Source organism: Dipodomys ordii, unplaced genomic scaffold (assembly GCF_000151885.1).
Source record: "Dipodomys ordii isolate 6190 unplaced genomic scaffold, Dord_2.0 Scaffold4, whole genome shotgun sequence".
Taxonomy (NCBI): Eukaryota; Metazoa; Chordata; class Mammalia; order Rodentia; family Heteromyidae; genus Dipodomys; species Dipodomys ordii.
Window position 1 is genome coordinate 13034048 of NW_012267220.1, and position 8106 is coordinate 13042153.

Sequence of the window (8106 nt, forward strand, 5' to 3'; positions counted from 1 at the left end):
TGGTTTCTACCTTCTTAGCACCTTGATAGTAGGTAGCATTTGGTGGCAGTCACATTCAGTTAACAGATTTCCATCTTGTCACAATTTAGAATGCCTGATGCTTGGGGGAGCTATAAACCTGATTTGCATATGTGCCTTTACTAACTGTAAATTTCCCTTTTATCATTGTCGTTGGCATTATGGGGCTGTGAACATCAGCTATTTGCTCCTATGGAAGTCCACCCTGGAGAAGAAATATTGAAGAAGGAATTGTGCCCCTTTTTTTTCAGTCTATTCAAAGAAAGGCATTTCTCTCCAAAGGATCCATTTTCACTCTACACATCAGATTCTTTTTTTTCTTTAATTCATTTCTTTTGTTGTTGTTGCTGTTGTTGTTAGAGTCTTTCTTCTATAGCCATTTCTAATCGAGGAGAAAGGTGTGAAATACATGTTTTCCATACAGCATACCTGGCAAAGGCAGACCACATATTACCTGTTTACCTCTGTATTTTGTATTGCAAGTACCATATGCCTCCAATGATTGATCTTACCATTACGAAGAAGCTAAGGATACATATATTTTAAGTCTCTCGTAGGAAATAGATAGCCTTCTATTGCTTTTTTAGATTAATGTACTAAAAGCCTCTGCTCATCTCTAATGGATGATCCATAATTTACATCAAAATTTCAATCATGTTAAATTAATACAGCCATTTCCTTAATGAATCTTGTTATTAGGCTCCGCTCTGATTTTCACACAAACATACACACACATATACACAAACTAGTGATAGCTGTTTACAGCTTTTGGTTGAGCTTAAAATCTAAATATTCACAGTGTTTTTCAATTTTGTTTTTAAAATTCTTTGGTACATTATTTGCATTTTTAAAAATAAATATGCACCCACACTTCTTTACAAAAAAATGTTCTGTGTTCATCCTTACCTCTTTTAGATTCTTTTGAATTTTATGAGGTAAACAATGAAAAACATGTGTAGTCAACTGAGAGTTATATAAATATTGTGATAGTCACTTCTGAAAATAAAGTTTTTTTTTAAAGTGTTCTATGTACCCTTGAGATTTACAAGAGTAAGACACATTAATTCTGATGGGATTTAGCAGTCAAAATTTTCTCTGTATCAGCCGAAGGGATAAATGTGGGCATAGCCAAGGAGAAAGTTGAGAAAGAATTTCCGTGACTAAATTTATTTTATTTTATTTATTACATGATTAATATTACACCTGAATTCTTGTTCAGCTAAGTACAAATACAAAGAGCAGACATATGTTTACACTATAGTGAAAATCAACACTCACATATTCACAAGAAAAGCAATTAAATTAATTATTGGTAAACTAATCTATCTTTATGAGAGACATCAGGAAACTGTATATATAGAGGGATCAAGTTGAATTTATTTTTGGATATCCCAATACATACTATCATTGATATGAGCAAGAGATTCATTATTGTTCCATTAAGATGGTTGTAGTTGTCCAAGGATCTTAGCAAAATTGCAGATATGGACTTCATCATACTGATCCCCCAGAAAGCCTGATAGAAGGACTCCATCTGCAACTTTGTGGTTTTCAAACTGGACTCAAAGAGTAGAACTGAACTACACTGGGAACATCTAAGCAAGGGGTAGAATGGATAGGAACAGACAGGCTGAGGCTTACCACTTCTGATTTCAAGTTGGGGCCTATCTTCAACTTTTATGTGGCTTTTGCATTTGCAACTTCATAAAATTTCTTCTGAAGAAAGACATCAGGAGTTTTAAATATATATATATATATATATATATATACACACACACACTATATATATGTTTCTGTATGTATTCATATATACATATACCGATATATAAATACCTATATATGTGTATATATATGTGTGTATATATATATGTGTGTATATATGTATATGTATATATATATATGTATATATATGTGTATAAGTATATATACACACATTGATATAAATATACGTGCATGTTTCTGTAGTAGTATGCTATGTATGTATCTACACGCAGGTAGTCTTCAACATATCTATATGCATGAATAGAAAGCAAGAGTAAGAGTAAACAAATAGTAGGACTAGTTAACTGTTAAAAAAAAAAAGCTTTAAAAATAATTCCAGCCACTTCCAGATCAGGAACAAATGAAGATGTGGCATTCTCTGTTCCAGTTTTGATTGCGCTGCAGCCTGGGCACAGAGCTATTTTGAATGAGATTTCCACTGTGGAAGGGGCCAGTACACACCTTGGCAGGGCTTATCCTGTATGAAACTCAGTCAAAGGCACTCTCATTAGGCGCAGGCATGGAACTCTTCTTATAAGCCATTGAAGAAATAAAATTTTACAATGTCTCTACAGGACTAGGACGGAACTTGTCAAGACACACAGGTGTCCATGTCATTGGTACTTTAGTGATTTTCTAGAATCAGGATCAATGTCACTTCTTTCCAATTTCAGTGTGTGAAAACCATCTTAGAGATTGCTTAGGCTAAGGTAGCATACAAGGAAGCCTGCCAGGAGATGAGCCAGGGAAGGTAGAAATGACTTGACCCTTTGAAGGATGCAGCAGCCCATCCTAGCCGTATAGGAAGACTGTCACCATGTCGCCAGATTTTATGGTTCCAAAAGAGCTAGACATTCAAATGTTCTTGTAAAAAAAGTTTTTCAGTTATAGAATCTGGTAGCTAATATAAAGATTAATACTGTAGGAAATATCTTCATGCCTGATCCCAATTAGGAAATGTAAGTTTCTATATTCTATCTAACAACCCTTTCCTAATTTCTGGAAAGTAAACATAATATTGCCAGATGGAAGGTTTTCACAGCCATAGCATGACTTACAAACATACATTCTAAACCTTCATCTGTGATCCCAGCTAGGGATGAGTCTACCACTTTCTTCCATTCCCAAAGGATAAGCTTATGGTTCACATTCAACACATTCAAATTCAGTAACCAGCTTTACTCTAAACAACAACAAAAAAAGAGATTGACAATTCCAACCAAGAGGCTGTAAAGATCTGAACTACATAGCAAGAAAAACAAATAAAACCAACAATTTCAGTGGCAGGATTTAACCTTTAGGATCCCATATGCATCTTGGATACAAGGAATGAAAGGAACCAAAATAGTCCTGAGTTTGTTTCGACATTGTTGTGGTAACTTTCAAATATCTTTTCAATATGAATTCCAAATATCAATACATCACAAATTTTAAATGATCAATGTCTTACCATTTTGTTTTTATTCAGGCATTCTCTCCTTTTATGGATACTTGTTCAGAGGTTCTAAGATTAGTGAGCCCAGTGTCCAAGGAAGGAAGAGAGGAGAGAGAGAGAGAGAGAGAGAATTTCTTTATATGCCTTTTATTTTGGAACATGGCTTAAAAGTAGGAGATGCCTGGATTGGAGCAGAGCAGAGATGATAGGAAATGTAGATTAAATTTGGAGTCCATCCTTATGGAGATATATGTTAAGTCTATGGACATAGGCTAAATTCTCAGAATAAAATGTGCAGAGGAGTGGAGAGAGACGGCAGGGCTAGGAGAGAGAGGACCCAGTGACAGCCAGTGAGATTGGCAAGGTGTGGACATTTCTGACACAAACAGCAGAGCATTCACACCTGCTCCTATCACCATCATCTGCCACCTGTCTCCTCCTCTGACCTTCATATTTGTCACTGAGAAAGAACAGAGCCAGTTCTAGAAGGAGGACTCCACCCCTGGCAAGATTGCTCAGCTCAGCTCCTCCCACCACCACTGGAGAGCTATGCCCCTCAATTCTCCCTGACCATGAATCGACCCTCTTTATCTTATCAGCAGCACTCTGACAGGCTATTATCTCCCTCCCAGCAACACCATCTTTGCTCTTTTCTTTTACAGTATACCTCTCTGAAAGAATTGTCAATATTTGCTGTCTCACCTTCTCCTCCTATTTTATTTCCACCTTAACTCACTACAACCAAGCTTCCCTCTCTATCAATCGCCAGCCACTAATATTTTTGTCAGTCATGAGGAACCTACATCTAAGCTTTTATCCTCCATCCTCTGTCCTTACTTGACCTACCAGTATTAAGACATCTGTCATTCCCTCCTCCGTCAAGTGTTCCCTCCCCTCAGCTTCCTGGACAATGGGAAGCTGGGTCATTCTCTTCCTCACACCTTACTGGCTCTTCCTGGTCAGTTGCCTCAGCTGACACTTCCTTGTCTGCCCAGTGGTTCATGTGGGTAGTGCAAGATCTCAACCAAGTCCTCCAATCTTTTATTCTCGCATCTGCATATACATCTTTCATGTTCCAAGCTAGTACCCAGGCTTTAGATAATCAACCATTTTTATGTTGGTGATGCTTGACTTTATAACTTGAAGATAGGTTTACTTTCCTGCACTACAGATTTTCAAAGGGCCATCCATCCCCACATTTTCCCTCTTCATATCTGATAGCCCAGCATCTTAAAATGAAACATGCCTCAAAACACTTCTCTCTAAGTCAAAGGCAACTTGACTCATTCAAATCTCTCAGTAAAACCCATCTCTGCAGGAAGACTCTCTCTGACCACACTAGGCAGAATTGGGAATTCTTACTGCCCCTCAGAAACTCCTATACTATTTTACTCACAAAGTTAATCTGCATATTTGTTTTGCTAAAAAAGAAAAGAAAAACAAAAACCAAACAAAACTCCCACAATTTCAATGTTTCAATCGCCAATAAAAATAGAAATATATTTCTAATTTGAGTGTTCTTAATGCAAAGAGAATGTATAGCAATTTATTTTAAAAGTATGTGCATTAATGTGTGTTAAATGCAGTATTTCCGTACATGCATTTATTTTGATCATATTGACTATTGTATACTGTTCTTACTCCCTCTCTCACAATCCTCCTTTTTAAACATTCAACCTTTGATTGGGTGTCACTAATATCTTTTCATATTCACATACACTTTATTTCAATTGAGCAACCTTTTTCACCCTATTTACCCTCCTCCTACTTCCTTGCCCAAATGTCTCACCTATATGTTCAGGTCTGATTTTTCTACATTTGTATGAGACAAATTTGGGCCACTGTTTTAGCCTAACTTAATTTTGCTCAATATGATGATCTCCAGCTTTATCCATCTTCCTATATATGAAATAATTTAGGGAATAAACCAGAGGAAGATAATAAAAGAGATGCAAAATAACTGCATACAGCGCACACAAACACACACACACACACACACACACACACACACCCTCCTGTTTTCATATCTTGGAGTTCATTTCAATTAGCATCCTTTTATATTGTCATAGGAAAGCCTCACTGCTTATGACCATCACAGAGCTAATTGAGTTTCAAGTTTTAGAGGAAACATTCAAGCCACAGCAAGTAATGTTTCCAGTGCTTTGTGATCACTTAGTATTTTTTTCAAGGATTAAAAAATATCATTAACCTCCTTTCCAAGTTCTTCCTATCACCATGATAGCATGTTCTGTTTTCAGAATAAATCCAGGCTAGATGTTACAATCTAGGAGTTGCTAGATCACTGATTTGCACAGTTTGTCATTTTAAAATTTTAAGATTTTAGTATAAAATCAAGGAAATTGACTCTTGTTTATTATTAAAATACTCTTTTTTTCTTCAGGAAAATTTTGGCTTTCCCGAGAAATGTAATACACCACTTCTAATTCTTATCATAGTGTCAGATGGTATTTTTTATATATGATTTTATTGACTATCACCATGTATTAAAAACTACAATGTTGTATATGCCATAGTTCTTTAAAATCTGCAGAGATCACCTGCATATTTTGTTCTCATCTATGACAAAAGGGCAATTAAATTCTCAATTAACACAATCATGTATTAATAACTGACATTTTGTAGTAGCCCAAAGGTCATATTGAAAGATTCTGTTCATGCATGAAACAGCAGAATTTAATCTAATCACACTGTACCTAATGGATTCTCAGATGACCTAACTGGCAAAATTGTTAAGTAAGAAAGTGGTTTGGAATTTATTTTATATTTTTCTCATTGTTTGAAAATACCTCAGTATTTTTCTCTTAGCCCTTCTCCTTGTAGTAAATAGTACAATAAATAATGGAAAAAGCAGGTACTTAAAATCAAAGTAGACACAGAAATGAGAAATCATGCACAGTATTCTGAAAGAGATGATAACCATGACCTTGACATATTAAATCCAGAAATATGTTATTTAGTCATTGAGCATTTCTATTATAAGAATAAATCAACTCTACTGAGCTGTACTTAATTATACAAATGGATAGTCTGATGGGGACTATCTAAATGCAACAAACTTAACTCTATCACAATGTTTCCACTATGCCATTTTCATCTGATGACAGAATCCTGTTAGTCTCTTCTCCCATGGTCTGGGTGGCACCCTTCCTTTATCAACTGTGATGCTACACATTCCTGGTATATTTCTCACCTACAGCCAAAGAGAACTAGTTTACAGCCCTACCAAACCTAAGAATACCTTTATGGGTTGGTTGAATGCCGTAACATGTATAGTTCACAATATTGTTTTCCTTGCCATTGATTATTTCTTTGCCATGTATTTTTGTTTTTGTTTTTGTTTTTTTGGGGTCCAGTCGTGGGGCCTGAACTCTGGGCCTGGGCGCTGTCCCTCAGCTCTTCAGCTCAAGGCTAGCGCTCTACCACTTGAGCCACAGCGCCACTTCCGGCTTGTTTTCTTTTTGCTTATGTGGTGCTGGGGAATCGAACCCAGGGCCTCAGGCATGCAAGGCAAGTGCTCTACCACTGAGCCACCTTCCCAGCCCCTTTGCCATGTATTTTTATCCATAATCACTAGCTCAAGGTACACAATTCATATCAATCATGTTCAGGTAGTACACAAATGACACACAAAAAAATAAGCTGAAGATCTTGCCCCCTCTGTACAGTATTTTCACAATAAAATAAATAAATAATCAGAAAACCAAAAAAAACTGAAGAGGTATGTAAACAAGCAAAGAGAACTAACAAGGCAGGACCTACATATCAACATCATCAGCATGCTCAATCCCTACCCCAGGTCTACTAGCAAGCTCTCAGGGTGATCCTGATACTTGCTCAAGTTGGAGAATCACAGTAATGAAGGATGATGTAAAACACTAGGTATAGAGACAACTGGAAGGTATAAGGGGAAAATGGTCAAAGAAATCCAAGGAGAAATAGCATTGAACTTTAAGATTACAAACCAGTGTTATGCTTTTGGTACAGAACCTCAAAGGCTTTGCTTAAAATGGAAGATTCACAGATGCTCAATTTTTTGAGGTTGAAAATTAAAAGATATTCCTTGAATCAACAGTGTCTAATGGCTTAGGTCCATAATCCTAGCTACTCAGGAGGCTGAGATCAGAGGACTACAATTTGAAGCCTGTCCAGGCAAGGCTCAAACAACAACAACAAAACAAAAACAACAGCAACAAAAATAACCCAACAGAATTAGAAGCATAGTTCTACTCAAGGAGCATCAGCCATACGCAGAAATAAATCTAAGTGAGTGCAAGACTCAGAAATAAACTAAAAAGGAGCTTGATGTGGTGGTATGCATCTGTTATCTTGACACTCTTAGACAGGAGGATCATCAGGTCTAGGCCAGCCTGTGATCTGAGCTGAGAGCTTGGAGCAGGTGGTTTTCCAGCTCAGGGTGTAGATGGCTCTGCTAGTGATCTATTCTGTACCCTCTCAGACATTTAATGTAAGAGAAATCCTGAATCCCCCTCCCTACAGTCTTTTGTCAGGATGATAGTCAGATTTCCTATTCAGTCTTAAAATCCTTGTAGAGCTTGGATTACCCTTTGTTGTGGTTGAAGGTGAAATGCTCCAAAACATGAAAGGGGGAAATGATGGGACTGTTCAAATATTCACATTGTAATAAATCATTAGCTAGGTGGAATTCATCCAAGTGATATGAAGGAACTATAGAATGAAGTAGATGTGCTACTAACAAAAATATATAATTTATCATTTTAAACAGCCCCCGAACTGGAATGCTGGCAGACTGCCCAGGTGATACCCATCTTTTTAATAAGACCAAAGGTGATCTCAGAAATTGTACATCTGTGAGTTTGATGCTAAGAAAAATGTCTTTACAATTGAAATGA